Source organism: Cibotium barometz, chromosome 5 (genome assembly GCF_041138505.1).
Source record: "Cibotium barometz isolate CiBa-2024 chromosome 5, ASM4113850v1, whole genome shotgun sequence".
Taxonomy (NCBI): Eukaryota; Viridiplantae; Streptophyta; class Polypodiopsida; order Cyatheales; family Cibotiaceae; genus Cibotium; species Cibotium barometz.
Window position 1 is genome coordinate 12,404,506 of NC_141050.1, and position 21,456 is coordinate 12,425,961.

The 21,456-nt window shown below is 44.5% G+C and overlaps 1 protein-coding gene across 2 annotated transcripts in view; it reads right to left on the reverse strand.

Moving 5' to 3' along the window:
* The window catches only part of LOC147638068 (Transducin/WD40 repeat-like superfamily protein), a 68,548-nt gene that overhangs the window by 21,594 nt on the left and 25,498 nt on the right, over window positions 1-21,456 (reverse strand). The gene's annotated exons all lie outside the window — the stretch shown is intronic.

The window sequence follows — 21,456 nt, forward strand, 5'->3', positions numbered from 1 at the left end:
TGGGTTCTTGCAACCCGCCAACAACTCTTGTGAGATAGAGCATATGCAAGCTGAAATTTCTGCATTTGTAGGCATGTCTCCGTCCACAAGGCTTTCCTTAACTCCACCTCCCGGATCAAACGGAAACTCACCATCCTCCGTGATGAAAGAATGGTCTTCAAGTGACTCCTCATGTGCTTCTTCATTGCAATCCTCCCATTCCTCAATGTCATGAGAGTCATCCTTGTTCTCTTCCTCATCCGTGAGGATCATAGTGGCCACAATCTTCTTTGATTTGCACACATGCCCGGGTGACCACCTCTCTTTGCACTTGAAACATAGCCCTTTGCTTCTCAACTCCTCAATCTTTGGATCATCCATTCTTTGAGTCTTCTTGAAGGGTTGAAACGGCTTCTTCTTCATGAAGTCACTACTCTTTTTGGCATCAAATTGATGTATCCCATTCTTTGGCTGTCCACCCCCAAATGATGTAGGAGTTCTTGGATTAGAGGATGGTAATGTAGAGGTAGGACCTTTCCCAAAATTGTAAGAAGTAGTGGTTGGTTTGAGTGTGTCTTTGGTGAAGGTCATGGACTGAGACCTCTTGTACTTTGGCTCATAGAGTTCGGCTAACCTCATAGCTTCTTTGAGAGAGCTAGGCCTTTGAGCCGACACATCCGCCTTGATGAAGTGTTCAAGCCCATGCACAAACTTTTTCATCTTCATGTCTTCACTCAAGCCTTCCACATACATTGAAAGCTTCAAAAATCTCTTGATGTAACCTCTCACCATCATCCCCTTTTGAGAAAGCTCATACCATTCTTCATGGTATCGGTCGAGCACTAAGGGTGAAATGAAGGCCAAGTTCATCTCCCGCTTCAATCCTTCCCAAGTTGATGGCGTGTTCCCTTGTTTGACCAAGTGCCTCCACCATTGATGAGCATAATCTTCAAGATGTAAGGAGGAAAATTGTACCATATCACGCTCACTTTTTGGGTAAAGTTGGAAATAGGTGTCAAGCTTGGTAGCCCACTCCTCCAACTCTTGCGGAGATGACCCGTCACCTTTGAACTTTGATAGTGAGATTTTGTCTTTGACATCCTTGGAAGATATGTGGGATGGGTTATCATGTTGGGTAGAGGGCTTGAATCTTTGCATCTTCGAGTATGACTCCATAAATTGTGCAAAGTCTTTGTAATCCCTCTTGATGATATTCGACAATTCCATCCACTTCTCGTGAGCATCCCTTTGTCTTTGGGCAAAGGACATTTGATTCCAATTGAGTGCAATCTCCTCATCATTCACAAACACCTCATCCTCTTCCCTTGAATGCATTGCCCTAGAAAAGGTAGGACCCTTTGATGCATTGATGTGAGACAAACCCGAATGAAAAGAAGGAGGAAACATGTCCTTGACAAGAGGTCTCCGTGCATCCGCCATGAATCCCCGAGTGGATGCTCCCAATGGATCCTCTTGTACGGCCTTCATGGAATCCTCATTCAAGATGCCCTTGCCTTTTCTTTGCTCATAGTCACCATAATTCCCATGCTTTTCTTGTGCTTGAGACTTCCCAAACTTGTCCTCCATCACACCAATCCGTGAGGATAATGTTTCAAAATGAGAATCAAGCTTGGAGTCTAAGGTCTCCAACCGTTGTACAAGCATTTGCATGAGGGTGTCATGGTTAACCGCCGCTTGTGTCCCTTGAGAAATTTGATTATGTACATTGCCCCCATTGTCTTCATTGATGAATGCATCCCTTGCATCCATATTACCTTCCATGTCCTCATCACCAATGATCATTTCTTGCAGAACATCCCCACCCTTGCGTGGTCTTCCCTTCGGCATAGTGAAGAAATGCAAGATGTTGGTAGAATGCCCAAATGATGTCGGAATTGGACAAAAGAAGGTTCTATGGGTAGGTAATGGTGTCTACTATCCTCCCAAATGAACACAGTAAGAATTAGGTGTGGGCAAGTACTCTCTGTTTTAGGGTTTGTGCGGGACAGCTGAAAGTAGTAATTTGGCTCTAAAACGCAAAATATATGTCGGAATTAGGATTTTGACGGCTCTATAGAAAGCTAACGGAAGATAGAACCTACCCCTAAAAGCATTTTGATTCAGTCAAAGTGGAAGTATATTCTGTTTGACTTTGACCAGAAAGTCAACATGACTACTTTGACCGAGATTGTGATATCCGATTAAGGGGTTCTATGGCTCATTTGAAAACTCTCAAGGAGTAGAATAGAGTCGTGTAATCACTCGGACCTAATCCCAAAAACCCTAGGACTGAATTAGGGTTTTGTAAAATCCCAGAAATTCCCAAAATTCGGTTTGTCCCAAAGCTCAATCCGGCTACAAATGATTGGTGTTTCTCCCCTTGGTAGTTGTGAATAACTCTTCAAGTGTATCCATGGGGTAAATCTCCAATCAATAAGCTTGTTTGGCTCCCTTGTTGGAAAAATTCCGCCAGAGTCTCCTTTGTAATTGGAACCAAATCTCAAATGAAAATGCAACTTCTCAAATCACAATGCAATACTCTTTGTATCCCACAATGTCATGAAAGATCATATGCACTCTTTGTCCATCAAAGCATTTGCAATATCCACACAATATGACGGAAAAGGGGTCCCATTGCCCAAATGCATCCACAAAGTCGATGGTGAGGATTGTTGAGGACGCGCGTTGAAGCTTGCCGATCTCCCGGCCAAGCTCTTCTCACCCCTTCACCGAGTTTTCCTCCAAGGTGAAGGTTGAGGCCATTTCTTCACACCGGTGTACCTAATCCCCCTCTGTACTGCTTTACCATGGCAATCACGGCACAAAGAGTTCAAGCCATTCTCCCCTTGGCCTCTCCAACCAATGCCAAGGTACCCTCACACATTGCTAGATTCTATAGAAACTTGAAGTGGTAGCAATGGTGAGTGTAGGTACAAAATGATGTGGATAATATCAAATGATAGAACAAGTTTGTTGGCTTACAAGTATTGAGCATGACTCATGCCCTTTTACAATTTAGAACTCATCAATAAAGCATGGACTCATGCCTCAATCCATCATCCAAAAGCTCCAACACAAACCAACAATTCACAATGCCCTCACCATGGCATTTGCATAAGCATTTGTTAACTACAATCAAGGCATTTGCAATTGCATTCCAACAATCCCTTTCACATCATATTGACAAATGCATGCTTCCAAAACTTATGCTCTCTTATGCCCATGTGTAAAACATAGCATTGGCATGGCTATGTATAGCATCCATAGTGTCCATATGGCATCAAGATGAGCATGAGGGACTCCAAAAACATTGCATAAGCTTGCTATTCCATCAATGGCATGCCAAATGAGACATAATGAAGAAAATCCCCCAAAATGTAATCTATGAATTGGCCAAGCTCATGTGGAATCAATTCCTTTCACCATTGCCATCAATAATGCATGGAGAAGCAATATTGGCATGTGAATGGTCAAGCTTTAATGATTAATTTCTGAAAATTAGGGGAGTTTGAATGTGTCCAACCCTAATCCATTCCCAAGCTCCACCAAATGGTTCAAATTTGCAAGAAATTGATCAAATCACTCACCAATGTCATCCGGAAAGCTTCAATGGTAGAAAATGTTGAAGAAGCCTCTTGTTGAAGAAAAACGTAGCCTCTCTTTGCTCTGAAATTTGCAGCCAAAGAACACCTCCCATGTGCTTGAACATAGCTTGAAAATGTGCTCCAAACAATGGCTAAGAACCCTCTTGAATGGCTTCCATCTCATGAGGTAGTAGAGCTAGGCTTCACCTAGCTCTCCCTCACACGAATTCAGCGATTTTGAGACGGCAGCCTGCTGCAGCCCGCCGTTTTTCTCTCTTGCTTTCCTCATGAAGTGAATAAGCTACCAATGATGCCTATCAAGTGTGTAAGAGCTTAGCAATGCAAGATTTCTCACAGCCATGGAAGAATGAACAAAAGCTCTCCAATCTTGAGAAAAAAATGTGAGTAAAGAGGTTCAAAAGATAGATCTCAGTGAGCTCTACAAAAACCCTAAGGTTTGGCATCAAAACGGGTAAAGGAAGAGCATCCCATGGCTATGGAAATAAAGTTCCTACTTTATTACAGTCAGCCAGCTCTGTAGCCAACCGATCAGCATCAAACCCATATAAATAGCATCGCTTGCTGCATTCCATATCATTCATTCATCATCTCAATCAAGCGTTTCATCCTTCACCACAAGGAGCATCAAAGATTGAGCATTCAGCCATACATCATCAAAACGCAGCACCTTCAGCATTCAGCCACTTCAGTACCTTGCGTTTTCAGCATTCATACAATTTTCAGCATTCACTCATATCATTGTTTTGCTACAGCCCTACCAGTGAAGGTAAAACCCATTCATACATTCATTTTCAGCATATATTCACAACCTAGAACAGTCCCAATCAGCCCCTTCTCTCAGCCTCAAATTTGCAGCCTTCCTACATTCCATTGGAAGAGTGCATAGACTTGAGATCGGTCATCATTGGTGCTTCTACAGCCGTTTACAGTTCAGCCCGACTCTTGCTCTTTCAAAGGTCTTGCGTTTTGCTTATCTACAGTCCAAAGTCACGTCCCATTCATTCTCTTCAAACATAATAAAGCAAATACTCCTAGCAATAGGAGGGGGCCTTTCAGTGGGTAATTTGGGACCCAATAAGGTGTCCAGATCTCTCTCTCTCTCTCTCTCTCTCTCTCTCTCTCATCTCTTAAAGTTTGAAGTGCTAAAAGTGGATTGCTAAAGACTCGCGAAACTCAGGATAAGGCGCTGTGAGACTGTGTCTGACAGGATCCTTCATTACGCATAATTCCACTGCATGTTACATTGGTATCAGAGCTTAGCAGCCTTAGTTCGTGTTCATTCCAAAGGTCATTCAGTAAGTCAACATGTTGTCGCTTCCGCTCAGTTAAATCTAGTTCTCAAGATCTTGCAAGCCATCCTCAGGGTTTTCCCCTTAGGCATGCATCATTAATCCATCCATCTGCATTCTTGCATAGCATATAGGGTTGCGCATTGTAGTCATCCTAGCAGTCAGTCTAGCATCTTGCATCTGCAAGGCATATAGGTTTTACCCATGAGTTTTCTGGGGTAGAATGACATCCATCATCAAAGGAGTAAATGGAGTTTTGGGCTTCAACTCGCAGCATGGGGTTCTCTTCACATAAGAAGACGGAAGTTTGCTCCAACATTGCCTCAGGAGGTTCAGAGGTTCATGAACGACAGAGATGGTGTGTGAAAGGATTTCACAGACAAGTCAGTGGTGTTTTAGGTTCTTCGAGCAAATCTATCATCATTTGCCATTTAGTTCCCGCAGTGGAGAAGTCTTTGGCTCAAAGGATTCAACTCCTGCAGTCCTCAGTCCCGGCAGAAGAAGTCAGAAGGGGGCAGTGGTTCAATAGAGGAGGATCAACAAAGGAGTCGAAAGGTTGCCAGGAGTACCACCCAGCAACAGTTTGGCAGAGGGGAATGTCACATGCACACCCTATGGGTTGTACAAGTGACATGGCATTTTTGGCATTCATAAGCATTCAGAAGGCATTTATAAGCATTAAGCAAGCATTAATCCATTTATCCAAGCATTTACAACATATATCACAGCATGTGCAACGTGTGTATGGGACTGTTTCAGCACCAACATCAGCACATAAATCATCAAGAGCATTTAGGGCACTCAAGCATCAGATCAGGACCTGTTATTACCAGCTGACAGCATTTATCAATAACCAACGGCAGTATCTGGGCATTTAATGCAGTCATGAAGGCCCAGGCATCTGGCCGACTGCTGTACAGTACCCGACCAGCAGCATAGCATCCATATAAATAGAATCGCATCATTTCAGCATCTCATATCTTCTCTTCTCAGCGTTTCTACCTGAAGAGCAAGGGCATCATAGGCAGCATACAGTCGTAGACAGCAGATCAGCACGCATCCTCTCAGCATTTCCTTCCTAGGGAGCAAGGGGAGTCAACAGTTCAGTATATTCAGCATTCAGTCATCAGCTCCTGCCTCCTACATAGAGGAAAGCCACCATTCCAAGGGTGGACCTCAGCATTGGAGACGAGAACAGTCATTCATCATCAGCATTCAGCTTCTCTCTGTTGGGTGTTGGACTCACACACTCACACACACAAATCTGCACATTAGGGTTAGGTGCAGGATGGAGAAGCTCACACACAGAAATGAGAGAGAGAGAGAGAGCCAAAAGTCTGGTATCCACAAAATGCAAGTCAACCCTTGCATGTGTGCCACATCCATATAACATAGAAGTACAAAATATTATATGTTAAGAGTGTCCTGTCACACTTGATGTCCAAGGGGAAAAACCACATGGAAAAAAGTGCCCTTGGTTAAGCCCTGTTCACACATAGCACTACCATAAGTGAGCATATGCCTACAAATCGCCCCTGTAGTGGAAGTGTGAACCTGTACAAGGTAGCATATCACTCTCTGTATGAGAGTAAGCCCAAAGCTTTGAGGAAAGCTTCAAACTTTTCTCGAGGTAAAGCCTTTGTGAATAGATCTGCAACATTATCCTGTGTAGGGCAATAAGATAAAGTGATCTCCCTTGCATGTAGCCTCTCTCTGACATAGTGATAATGAATCTCAATGTGCTTGGTACGTGCATGAAATACTGGATTTCGTGCCACGGCCATAGCACTCTGGCTATCAGTGAGAATGGTGGTGGGTATCTGCTGACACTCACGAAGATCAGCCAATAGTCTCCTCAACCATACACAATCTATTGTAGCTGTGAAGACTGCCCTGTACTCAGCTTCACAAGTAGATGTGGCAACAGTGGGTTGCTTTTCACTCAACCAAGATATGCATGAACTGCCAAGAAAAAAACAATTCCCACTGGTGGATTGCCTGGCATCATAATCACCAGCCCAATCTGAATCACTGTATACATAAAGCTGCAAGCTGCTCCCCCTGGGATAGAACAAACCAAGATCCAGGGTACCCTTAAGATAACGAAAAATGCATTTGACTCCTTGCCAATGCTTTGTGCCTGGGCTGTGCATGAATTTGCTCAACAAAGACACCCCAAAAGATATGTCTGGCCTTGTGTTACACAAGTAAATGAGGCATCCCACTCCCTGGCTGTAAATGCCGGTCTCAAAAGGCTCTCCAATATCATGCATAGTAAGCCGTACACCTGGCTCTACCGGAGTAGAAATGGGCTTACATTCATCCATGTGAAACCTTTTTAGCAAACTTTTTATGTACTTAGTGTGCTGCATAACAATGCCATCATTTGTATGCATAAACTGTATGCCGAGATAGTAGAGTAAAGGCCCCAATTCCGACATATCAAATTCAGCTTTCAATTTGTGCTTTGCTAGTACCTGTAATGAGCATGTCATCTACATACAAGATGACTATGAGAATATCGGCATCGGTTTTCTTCACATACAATGTGCTTTCAGCTGGACTATTCTCATAACCTTGGCTGGTTGGATGAGCATGTATCTTATTATACCAAGCTCTTGGAGCTTGCTTTAACCCATACAATGCTTTGTGTAACCTGCACACTTTATGTTCCTCACCAGGAACTACAAAACCAATGGGCTGATTTACATATACTTTCTCTTGTGAATCCCCATTTAAGAATGCAGTTTTGATGTCCAATTGATGCACTATCCATCCTTTATGTGCAGCCAATGCAATCACTGATCTTATTGTTGTCATTCTCGAAGTAGGAGCAAAAGTCTCTTCATAATCTATTCCCTTTTTCTGGGAGTAGCCTTTAGCCACAAGTCTTGCTTTGTACCTGTCAATAGTACCATCAAACTTTCTTTTGACTTTGTACACCCACTTTGTTCCAATGACATGCTTGCCTTTAGGCAATTCCACAAGATCCCATGTATTGTTCTTCATGATAGAAGAAATTTCAGCTTGCATAGCTTGCAACCAATGCTCATTCTCATGTGCTTCTTCATAAGAAGAAGGCTCTTGTCACCAGCCTCGACATTTCCCAGTCTGAAAGGGATCTGGTGGACTCCAGGATGTTTAAATATTTGGAAAGTACAAGCTTTGGGAATGGGGGATTATCCTAGAATACAAAGAACCACACTCCTAAAATTTAGGAGAGTTGCTACTTTTGGCCCGACTCCGATGGAAATTCTGTTCGCGTCATTACATCTGGAATTGAGGAGATACCAAGAGTTGGCAAAGTGCCTATGACAGAATGTCTACCAGTTGGGATATTTTTAGAGAGAGTTTATGGAAGGACCCATCTCTTAGATTGGGACATGTGGCAAGAAAGTGGACCAAAGTGAGACAAGTGGCCTGACACTTGTTAGAAAGTGGATCAAAGTGAGACAAGTGGCCTCACACTTGTCACTTCAACTATTGTGTGGCTCTCCACTTGTCATTGTAGCCTTCTCTTGCCATTTTAGCTCATGGGAGACCCAAATCTATAAATTGGAGCCCTCTCTCTTCATTAATGGAGGCTCTCTTGCTGCAGACTAGCCTCTACCACCGTTACAGGCTGCCCTAATGATGGCTACTCTCTTTCTCTCTCTCTTGAAGGCTGCCCATGAAGAATACCGGCTGTTGGGGACTGTTTTGGAGGCTTCCATCGCGAAGAAATACTGAAGGCAAGGGTATTTAATCATTTATTATGATTTCTAGTCATTGTACTTGTTGCACCAGCATTTGTACTTGCTGTACCTGATGTACCAGCCATCGTACCGGCTGTACCAGCCACTGTATCACCAATGAAACTCGCGACGGGTGCCCGGGGGACTAGGGCCTTTGACACACTTGTTGATACCATCAATGCATATTAAAACATTTAAACATGGCCACATCCTTAACGCATATCCATCATCACTTTGCATAAACATAAAGCTGGACAAAACATCCACAAATGCTGAAAATGGAGCTTGCACCTGTGACACCGCATAGAGGCCGGAATGGACTGACCCCCCCTTGGAGTATTTTATTACCCAAGGAGAATAATATCATGTACAAGCTTTGAGGGCCTTACTCTCCCCACAGGAGATGCCGGATTATCCATATACAAATGCCATAACACAGCCCAACACGAGGCAACCAAGCCGGAACATAGGCTGTAGAAATACCGAGCCAACAATTTAATCCATATACCTCCCTGTGGGTACTGATTCTTCCCCAAAAACCACGGGTCTTCATGCAATAGAAAGGGTACAGCAAGTACAACTCTCCATTCAACCGGTACAATAGGTACAACGGCTGGTACAACAAGTACAGTGGTTGGTACAGCAAGTACAGTGGTTGGTACAGCCGGTATGGTGACTGGTACAACAAGTACAGTAAGTACAAATGCTAGTACAACAGGTACAGCAAGTACAAATGTTGGTATAGCAAGTACAGTGGTTGGCACAGCATGTACAGTACAACCGGTACGATGGCTAGTACAACAAGTACAAATGCTGGTGCAACAAGTACAATGGCTAGAAATCATAATAAATGATTAAATACCCTTGCCTTCAGTATTTCTTTGCGATGGAAGCCTCCAAAACAATCCCCAACAGCCGGTATTCTTCATGGGCAGCCTTCAAGAGAGAGAGAAAGAGAGTAGCCATCATTAGGGCAGCCTGTAATGGTGGTAGTAGCGTGTGCAGCAAGAGAGCCTCCATTAATGAAGAGAGAGGGCTCCAATTTATAGATTTGGGCCTCCCATGAGCTAAAATGGCAAGAGAAGGCTACAATGACAAGTGGAGAGCCACACAATAGCTGAAGTGACAAGTGTGAGGCCACTTGTCTCACTTTGATCCACTTTCTAACAAGTGTCAGGCCACTTGTCTCACTTTGGTCCACTTTCTTGCCACATGTCCCAATCTAAGAGATGGGTCCTTCCATAAACTTTCTCTCTAAAAATATCCCAACTGGTAGACATTCTGTCATAGGCACTTTGCCAACTCTTGGTATCTCCTCAATTCCAGATGTAATGACGCGAACAGAATTTCCATCGGAGTCGGGCCAAAAGTAGCAACTCTCCTAAATTTTAGGAGTGTGGTCCTTTATATTCTAGGATAGTCCCCCATTCCCAAAGCTTGTACTTTCCAAATATTTAAACATCCTCGAGTTCACCAGACCCCTTTCAGACTGGGAAATGTCCAGGCTGGTGACAGCTCTTCTAAATCAAAGAGAGCACCCATTGCTAATGCAGACTCCCCACGATGTATATTCAAAGCATGGCTGGAACTAGCCCTTGTTCTACCTGTGAGTGGAGTTGCAAGTTTGCTTTCTTGCAAATTTTTCAGCAACCATCTTGGCACTAACTTGGCTGTGTCTACGGCTGTTTGCTCTTCCTTGACAAGATCTTCCACTTCTTCCATAGAAGGGGGCTGAATGGCTGGCTGTTCCACATGTTCTACATGAGGATTTTCTTGTGTTGGGGCTGGCTGATCTGAATCCCCCCTAATTGCAATGGGTAAAAGTCCATCAAACATGTCCTGTATGCCTGTATCATTGCTTTTATACAAGCTGTACATGGGCTGTTCTGAATTTTCAGCAAATACCACATCTCTACTGACAAAAATCCCTTATGTAGTTGGATTATAAAGACGGTATCCTTTGCTCTCATTGCTGTAGCCCACAAAAATGCATTTAATTGCTTTGTCATCTAGCTTTGTTCGGAGTTGCTCTGGCACATGTGCATATGCCAAACACCCAAATGTACGCATATAATCCACTGTTGGCTTTCGGCTATACCAAGCCTCAAATGGTGTTATGGTTTTCAAAGCTTTTGTTGGACACCTGTTCAACACAGAGTTGCACACATTATAGCTTCCATCCAAAATTTGTGAGGCAACTTTTGTGCTTACACCATGCATCTTGCCATCTCCATGAGAGATCTATTTTTCCTTTCAGCTACACCATTCTGCTGCGGTGTATAAGGCACAGTACATTGGTGTTTGATGCCCTTTTGAAGCATATAATCCATGAATGCAGTTGACATGTATTCTCCACCTCTATCTGAGCGGAGTGTTTGGACTTTACATCCACACATATTTTCAGCCATTGCTACAAAGTGTCGAAAGCATGTAAACACATCTGCTTTCGCTTTCAAGGGGTGAGCCCAAGCAAACCTGGAGTAGTCATCAATGAATGTGACGAAGTAAAGATGCCCCCCTATGGATGGTGTCCACATTGGACCACATACATCACTATGTATGAGCTGTAATTTACTTTCAGCTCTAACAGCTCCATCTTTGGGGAATGGTTTTCGTTGCATCTTTCCCAAAATACACCCTCACATACATGTCTTGGTGGAGACTCAAGAGGCGGCATATTATCAACCATATGATGCTTCTGCAAAAGCATCAAAGACTGAAAATTTACATGCCCAAAACGAGCATGCCATAGCTCTGCATCATGCATAGCAAGAGTGTGGGCAGCCACTGTATTTACATCATAAGTACGCTTGTCATAGTTGTCCAGCTTATACAAGCCTTTGTATCGTGTTCCAGAAGTGACTATTTCATAACCCTTTGATGGGTCTTTTGCCAAACACTTCCCATCTTCAAATTCAACCTTTAAACCTTGGTCGTTTATGGCTGAGACGGAGAGCAGATTTTTCTTTATCCCTGGAACATACAATACATTTTTCATACATATATTGGCACCATTGGCTGCAATAAGTATGACATTGCCAATTCCCTTTACTGGATATGTGGTATGATCTGCACATGATACAGTGCGGCCATTTGAAGCATAAACCAAGTGCTGAAATACATCTTTGCATGAAGTGATGTGGCTCGAAGCACCACTATCAAAATACCATGATGCATTCAGTCTGTCAGATGCAATGCAAGATATATCAGTGTCTGAAGCACTTGGTGTGCCACTAGTGCATGTGACCAAAAAAGTGTACTCTTCCTGGATTACATTAGCTGATTGTTGTGCTTTGTCATCAGAAGAGTCTGCTACTGCATTGCCTGCTTCTTTCCTTTTCTCTTTTGCAATCCGCTTCCTACATTCACTGATGTAGTGTCCAGGCTTATGGCAATAGTGACATTTGCCCTTCTTTTTGGGCTTGTTTGCATCCCCTTTGTCAGACTTTTCACCACCAAAAGAGGGCTGTCCATGACCAGCCTTGCTAGATTGTTATCCCCCATGCTTAAAGCTCTTCGCTTTACCTTTATCCTGGGCTATAAATGCCTTGTCTCCACCACTGTTGCTCGATAAGTTTGCTCTTGTTTGCTCTTCCTGCAAGAGTAAACCCACGAGCTCTTCAAAAGTGACGGGATCACCACCTCCTCTCATTGAGAAGTTGAGAGAGGTGTGAAAGCCCAAGTAGGAAGGCGGTAAAGAATGAAGAGTGTGGTGACCATCTATCTATCTGGGATAACCTCATCAATGTTGAGCAATTGTTCCTGCAAATCTTTCACTTTGGTGAGATGATCTGCCATGGAGTCACCCTCATCCATAGAAAGAAGATCCAATTGCCTCTTCAAGTAGGCAACTCTTGCCTCGTTGCGTACCTGATACATTGCTTCCAATGTGTCCCATGCAAGCTTCGATGTCTTGCAAGCACGAATGTGCGGAATAATAGTCCTTTTCACTGAAAGGGCTATCAATGACATGGCCTGTGCATCTCTAGAGTCCCATCTCTTTTGCTCTTGTGTGGGAGCAGGTTCTACATCAGGAGCTCTTTGAGCACCTCCCCTTTGAGGCGTGGCTCGCTATATGGTAAGTGGGCGTGTGTCATCACCACACACGATGCCCCAAAGCCCTTTGGCTACCAGCAAATTACGGATCATGAAACTCCAGAGAGAGTAGTTAGATCCATCCAACTTGTCCTCCTGGGTGAGCACACCAAATACATCTGTAGCATTCTGTGCCATGTCAACAAAATATACCTGCAAGCAAACGAAGCACCAATTTGCACTGCCAAGCAACCAAATGTCTTGAGCAAATGTATGCCTGCAAACCAAAGCAAGTGTAAACCTGCACCAAATTGTCCAGTTACACACAATGTGTATTCATACGCGACAAATCATAGCTGTAATGCCCAATTACATGCTCCAATCTGAAAATCCCCAATTTTAATGCACTCCAATCGCTTCAATGTGCATCTGATTGGCCAATTTTCACAAAAACCCCAATTTTTTTGCAACTGAAAGAGGCTCAATTTGCTGATTTTGACCTCAATTTTGAAAACCCCCAAATTGCAAGCAAAGCAACATGCCCATTTTTTTTCAATTTGTCCTGAAATTGAGAAATCCCCCAAATCGCCTGAACCCTTCACTACATGCACTGTAGTGTCTGCAAAATTGTACCTGACCTGCACTGAGATGGTTGCAAAATTTGTATTTGTATTTGGAAGAAAATGTGCACACAAAAAATACCTTTGGAGGCAACACATGTAAAGCTTAGGCGGGGAGCACACAGGCAAAGCTAGAGACTCAACGAGGAGAAGCACACGGAGCTACAGACGGGGGCACGTACGTGGCAGCCAGGCGGAGCCGTGCAAAGTGTGCCGGAGCTGCGGGTGTCGACGAGGGCGCACAGAGCTGACAAGGCAGGCGGAGGCGGGGCGGCGCCAAGGACACGGCGGCGGCGGAACACAGAACGGGCGGGCCAGGCGGTGGTGCGCCGAAGCGGGCAGGCGCGGCTGGGCGGTGGCGGCAAGCAGAGGGCCGGAACCGACGGAGCTGGGCAGCGGCAAGGCGGCAACGCGACGAAAACCAGTGAACGCCCCAGAGCTCAGAAACGGACGGAATTTCGTCGGCTTTGCTGCAGATTCTCCACAGGCAGAATTCCAGGGCCAGCTCCAACTCTGATACCAATTGTTGGGTGTTGGACTCACACACTCACACACACAAATCTTCACATTAGGGTTAGGTGCAGGATGGAGAAGCTCACACACAGAAATGAAAGAGAGAGAGAGAGAGAGAGAGAGAGAGAGAGAGAGAGAGAGAGAGAGCCAAAAGTGTGGTATCCACAAAATGCAAGTCAACCCTTGCATGTGTGCCACATCCATATAATATAGAAGTACAAAATATTATATGTTAGTGTCCTTTCACACTTGATGTCCAAGGGAAAAAACCACATGGAAAAAAGTGCCCTTGGTTAAGCCCTGTTCAAACATAGCACTACCATAAGTGAGCATATGCCTACACTCTCTCTCTTCCCGAGATAGATACTCATTTAGGAACAGCATAGATCTATTTATAGATCTTTATTGTAACTCACCCATTTAATATAGCTGTATTGGCAATTGCATTGCATTGACACCATTAGCCTAAGGTTGTTTTACCATGATCAATCCCTTCATGTCACATACTCATAATGTGTGAATGAAGGACCCAACTACATGTGTTTATAGGTATTGAGCCTTATCTTTTGACCTTAAATAAGAGGATGTTCACACCACTAAGGACACTTGACTAGACTTCATACTAACTCCCAAATACCCACCAAACACGTCTCACTTAGGGGCTCCCAAGAGCTGACATCCTCCTGGAAATGTTAATTGGCATTGGGTGCAGACCGAAGAAATCAATGATGTGTCGTGTAGTGATTGCATCGAGGCTTGTAGTCGCATATGAGTCTCCCGATTGTGGCACATCTCTAGCAATAAAAGAGAGAGGGGGGGAGAGAGATCTTACAAAAGATTGCGAGGGTCTTTGAGACCGTGACAATACATCAAAAGTACCAAACCCTATACCTTGCATTGATGAACTCCTTGATATACTTCATGGTGCCCGTTATTTCACTAAGATAGATTTGAAGTCAGGATATCACTAGATCAGGATTAAGGAAGAAGATATACTCAAGACTACTTTCAACTCCAGATATGGGTATTATGAGTTTCTGGTTATGCTAAGGTGCTTACCGGAATGCTTAAAAAGGAGTTGCCTTTCAAGTAGACTCCAGAGCATCAGAGTAGCTTTGACAAGCTCAAAGTCATTCTGGCAGCCTTTATGGTTTTGAAACTTCCCGACTTTTCTCAACCCTTTGAGGTGGTGGTAGATGCCAGGCTCCAGTGAACAGGCCATCGGTGGTGTTGGCAATGTTATTTAAATGTAACGATAAATGCTTTACTCAAGTGCCTCTGCTATGAAAGTCTCTAGATCAGGCATGAGGTGTGGAGTAGCAAAATGTCTCCTCCAAATCATGGCTGCTTGTAGCTGTGATGATGTCTTAGGGCGTATGGTTCCACGCTTCCGGCCTAGTTGCTATCAAGTGAAACATCTCACGTGACTCCTTTGAGAGGTTGTGAGCCTGCAGCTGAAGTCTCAAAAATGCGGATATGCAGTGTGTCATCAATGATCCTCCAAGTGAAGCACATCGATCAAGAGCAGGTCCTCTTCCTAAAGTTATTTCTGGTATGGTAGAATGAGGTCAGGAGCCTCTTTGGCTTGCCACCAATGCATTTGGTATTCTCAAGCGACACCTGCACTCTCTTCTCAAGAAGAAAAAGGCCCAGACATTTCTGATCTGTGTACCAGAATTAACTGTGATAGAGGTCCAAAAACTTGCATTGGTATCGCCCTCAAATCTCATAGGGTAGACCAGAAAGGTTTGGCAAGGCAAGATCTCGCTCGCAGGAGAGATTCGGTAAAGAAAGATCGTATCTGCAAGGCTTCCACACCCTCCACGCTCCAGAATATGGAGAAGTCACTTGTCTGTTGTATGCACACTGAGGCCAATTCCCCTTTTTTAAATAGGCGCTAAGAAAAAAAGCAGGCAACCTGATTTTTTGGGTTAAAAAAGCATCCACTTTTAATAACATTAAAAAATTTGCCCCCCAGCTTTTGAAACTGGGTGCCCATTAGACAGGCTGTTTTTAAAAAGCGGGACAAAAAAATATGTGCCCCTGCTTATCTGAGGCCCCTTTTTCTAGCACACCTCCTTTTTCCGCCTCTCTGGCCATGTGTCAACCTGCACATGGTGGCTGCCCTGAACCATAAATCCCTCCTCCTATACAGCTGGGTGGTGAGTCGCTAGCCACAATCCAACGCAGTCATGTGATGCTTACGATGTCGGGCCTATGAAACCTCATGTAGGGTTTCTCAGGTATGTGGTACTAACTTTGGTTCTATGTCAGATAATACTTGGTTAGGTCATGTGTGGACCTTACAGTGGTATCAGAACCAGATCTGACACCCGAGTCATGGAGGTTGTCCAGATAGTGGGCTGATTTGGCAAGAAAGCCAAGTGCTTTCCGTGCGTGGATGTGCGGGGAGGTAAAGGGAAGCTTTTCTCCACATGGATGTGCGGAAGAATAAGTAGAGAAGTGGTTCCTCAAGTGGATGTGCAAGGATTGAGTGAAGGTGAAAAAGCACAGTATGTGCAGGCTGGTCCAAAGCTTTTTGCACATTAAGAAGCCATGATTTTGCCTTGAGTTGTTCCCATACATCTGCAAGAAAGTAGAAGATGGCTTAGATGCTTGTTGACAGCAATAAAGGAGGTGTTTCAGGGCCAGAAGCCCTCTCAGCAGAGGTTGACGAGCAGAAGCATGAGTTAGGAGATGATAGGAAGGGGACAGCAGGGCGGGTTGTACAAGGAAAGTGACCAGCAGATGGAGGAAGGTTGGGCCAGTCAAGGGCAGCCAGAACAGGCTGGCCAAAAGTGGTGTGGTGTGCAGGTCGCCAAAAGCGGGCAGATCAGGCTTGTGTAGGACCTCGGGTCCCATACCACCAAGCCGGGCCAACCACTTGCAGCTCCATGGCCCTCAAGTCCTACATGCCCTTGGCACCTCTCATATCTGCCGTGTGGATACCTCAAAAACTCATAAGTGCCCCCAAGGTCACTTATATAGCAATAACAAAGCTATTATTAGCCCTTGCTTTTTTATAAGCTTTCCTACTTAATTTATAAGTTTTCACCCATAATTAGCCCCTAGCAATTATTTATTGACCCCCCATAGCCAATCCAAACCTCATCTACTCTATGTGCAAACCCTCCAGGTCGCCACCACACCTTGTTAAGCCTTAACCCTAATCCTGGGTTAGCACACGTGCCTAGCCCCGGGTTAAAATAGACCTTGCTACAAAGATCCAATTGCTTACTGCCAATCCAACTCTTATCCACGAGCTGAAAACCAATAGGATATCTAATCTCAGAGTGCATCACGCTCTACCGTAACAACCCTAGTACAGACCCATAGCACAACTCTATTGCCATACCAGATGGTATCCTGCAATAGTTGTTAGCAAACAGTAGTCCACTGAATGCACAAACAAGTCCTAGTGCCATGTACTTCCAATACCATAGACCAACCACCAGATCTCCCATGTCCAATCCTCGTCTAAGACTGAACAAAGAATGTGTTTTCACACATAACCAGAGTAGATACTCGTGTCTACTTTAAGGCAAGCATAAAACTCCCCATCAATTTCTGCGTATGTTCCATGTCCTCAAGCAACTTGAAGACAACACACGGCTTCCAACTACTTTTTACCCCACCAAATTGGAATGAACTTAAGGTTACCAAAAGTCCACCCAATCTCCAAAAGGACAATGGTTACAAGTATTCCACCTCTAACATGTCTATGGGTTATATCCCATCGAACAGGTGAATAATCCACACGACTTCAAAGTCCTAGAATCAAAATAACCTCATGGAAATACGTCCACCCTGGGATCTCTCTCACTATGGTGGGATCCAACCACATATACAAAGTCAATGTATCAAATGGTCCGACCATCAAACTGGTCTAGACATTCAGTCTAGGATAGACTTCTCATCTCTCACATGTACGATTTTGAGGCTGCCTCATGCATCAACATGCATCAATATCAATTGGCCATTCCACCTATGATCGTGCTTAACGGGGGTTTTATGTGGGGTGGGCTCTGGTGGTATGAGATGCTAGAGTGTATTCCCATGTAGGATCTCCCAAGACTTCGCGGTTTTTCATCTGGAACACTCTAACCTCTGATACCAATGTAAGGTCTCCACCAACCACGCCCACCATTATTAGTCCTAGGCTATTAATTATAAGCTCTTAGCCAATCTAGACCTCTTTTTGCTAGTGCCCTTAGTCCACATGTGAACCCTCCAGGTCCCCATGCCCCAACTAAGCGCTTAACCCTAACCCTAATCCTCTGTTAGTACGCTAACCCTAGGCCTCTCAGGACGTACCCCCCCTACAAATCCCTCGAGCTATGTCCCGCACACCTCCCTGACGTCACACTCACACCCCGCAACCTCTGTACTCCCTACGGCATCGCCCTCACCCGTCTCCCCCCCTCTCCCTTGGAGCTGTGCCCAGTAGATGCCCCCAATGTCACCCTCACAACTTGCAGAGCCCCCCCCGCACCCCCCCCCCTCTCCCCAAACACCAAAAGACAAGACAAATGTAGTGAGTGAAAGAGTGCATAGAGTGGAAGCAAGATAAGCACTAGAGTGTGCTAATCTGAGAAGTGCAAGAGAGAGAGATATGAAGCAACTATGCTGAATATACTGCAATGAAAGCAATCCCGAGAAAGAGACAAACTAGTCTCATCAGTGAGGGATACAAAAGATGACAAAGCTATCGAAAAGTGAAGAGGCAAGCCCACATATATATAGGTCATGAGGGCTAGCCGACTGGAGTAAAGCTACTGGCCGACTGGACAAATAGGAGCTGGCCGACTGGAGAAAAGACACCCGACCTAGGAAAAATACCAGGAAAATAGGGGTGGCCAACCCACAACCAAGGGCCATAAAAGGGATCAAAAGGGGACACCATATATGGGTAGAATCTGGGGATGAATATGCTAACACCCCCGCTCAACACCAGATGCTGAACAAACTCCGAGAAGCTAAAGATGGCGTCCCCTATCAAAGACAAAAGAATGCAGCAACAATAGGTACTAGGAAAGCTCTACAAGCAATCTCCTGAGCAACTCTGCTACAAAAGCCACAGAACAAGCTGCCAGGTACACTGCTCCTCTAGAAGAAAACAACCATTTAGGCTCCACTGTAAAAAACATTACCAGAGATATCATCCTGGCAAGGAGAAGTATGCACAGAAACTAAAGACAAGGCAACAGGAGAAACAAACTCCACAGATGCTGTGAGTAAAACTACAGGAACATCTCCAAAAGAAGTATCCACAAGATCACTGGTTGCAGAGCACCCAAAAGCTGAAACCATCTCCCGATCACTGGCATCACCATACAGGTCACAAAGCAACTACCACACATAGAAAGTAGAAGCACTATCAGGAGCATAGATGAAGTTTCGAAGAACCAAATCCTGACAATTCAAGAGGAGAAAGCCATAGATCGGTGTGTCAATCTTCCTCCACCGACACACATCCTCCACAGAGGAAAGGTCCGCTAAGCACCGGTTCTTGTACGAGAGAAACTCCATCAAACCATACTTCCTGAGAATAGAAGTAACCTGGCAACTTCCATGACTGAAAGTTACCACCATCCAACTTGTCTGCCTCATCCAGGAAATAACAAGAAAGTGGTACAGGAGCCAAATCTGAAACTGTCGTCGTTGATCCAACCAATAGGACCAAAGCTCATAAAAACTATCCAAATCGGAAAACGCTGATGTAGGTCCCTTCCTCCCACCAAAAAGACAGCCCTAAGAGGCTGAACAGCACTGGAAAATCCTCTTGTAGTAAAAAACGCAAAAGCTTATGTTGATAGTACCTGCAACCTAGAGGCCACCAGAAGAGGGAAGCAAAAAAATGCTGATTTGATATAGAGAGAAAAGACAGCCACACAGGGCCTGGAAATATGCTCTAAGAAGGTGCAAGAGGGAAAGGCATCAACTAGGATTGTAACTCGAGCTCTCCTCAAGAAAAAAATGCACAATCTCAGAAGAAGAAGTGTCCACCACCGGTACCAAGGTTGCCACCAAAGCCAGAGTCACCACAATACCCCCTCTGCAATAGGTAATGTCCACTGGAGAGGAAAATGCAGCCAAACAAGGGGCTGCAGACCTGAAAATACAGGCCGACCAGTTCCACACTCCTTGTAGAGAAAAACGCTGATGAGAAGGTACCTTCAGGCTGAAAGCGATGAAGCCCAAGTGAGGGTAGAGTGACCAGCAGCAACTGTCCAGAAAACACAGCAACCAGAGGCTGCAAATCTGAAAAAAAAAAACGCAGAGGAGAAGGGGCTGTAGATAGGGCAAAATCTGGGGCAGCAGAGAGAACCTTGAACTTAGAGCAATGATACCATGAAAGAGTGCACAGAGAGGAAGCAAGATAAGCACTAGAGTGTGCTGATCTGAGAAGTGAGAGAGAGATATGAAGCAACTATGCTGAATATACTGCAAGAAAAGCAATCACGAGCAAGAGACAAACTAGTCTCATCAGTGAGGGATACAAAAGATGACAAAGCTATAAGAAAAGTGAAGAGGCAAGCCCACATATATATAGGTCATGAGGGCTGGCCGACTGGAGAAGAGACACCCGACCTGGGAAAGATACCAAGAAAATAGGGGTGGCCAACCCACAACCAAGGGCCATAAAAGGGATCAAAAGGGGACACCATACATGGGTAGAATCTGGGGTTGAATATGCTAACAGTGAGGCCATGGGTTATTATTGTTATAGGTTCCTTTCTAGAACCACCCCTCAGACTAAGGTCCATATTACCGTGAGTCAACCCTGCCTAGACAATAAACCTTGGCACCCCATACCACCAAAATGTACGCCTACCTTGAGCTACTGCTGGCCTAGGGTCCTTCACATCTGACAGAGCCCTCTCTGCCAAGGGTTCTTCCATGATAATAATACCGATGCTGTAAGTACTCTTTTAAAGACCAGCCATGGCTAATATTCACACTCAACCCTAAACCTAGGTTGTTTGTCCTTTTTAGCTACTAGTCTACCTTTAGCATGACCCAAGGCCAATCCAAACCTCATCCTTGCTAGCTTTAGCCTCCTAGCCATTTCCTAACAGTCCCTTAGTTCACCTAAAGCCCTACCCTGATCGAGGTTAGCTTTTAACCTTAACCATAGGCCTAGCTGATTTTGGGTTAGCTTATCCCCTTAGCTCTCCATCATTGACCCCTGGCTAGCACTAGTCCCAACCTAATTCGAGATGTATAATGTAACAATAGAGATGCTCTTCCAAGTGAACATAGAGAAAATATATGAGATCATAGATCAAGCTCCCCACAGCGACTCCCCCATATATCTCTATGGGCCTTTATATTATAGCCACATTATATTACAGCCACATGGCTACCTTGTGGCTCTGTAATCACGTGATCATTTCTTTGTATAGGTAGTTATTTTGTTTTCTTTTCCATGAGCTAGTCATTTCATGAAATAATGTAATATTTTTTGGTCTCATGGACGCTTTTTTTTAGACGTTAATTTCTCTCTCTCTCTCTCTCTCCAAGACCTCAAAGGTCATGGCACATGCATCAAAATCCTGACACATGTGACATTACAATCCTTTGCATAATACTAGCTCGATGCTCGTTCAAGAAATAATCCAAGCATGCACAAGGAGCAATGGTACAATGATGGTAAATTGACGTCTCCTGAAGCTCTAGG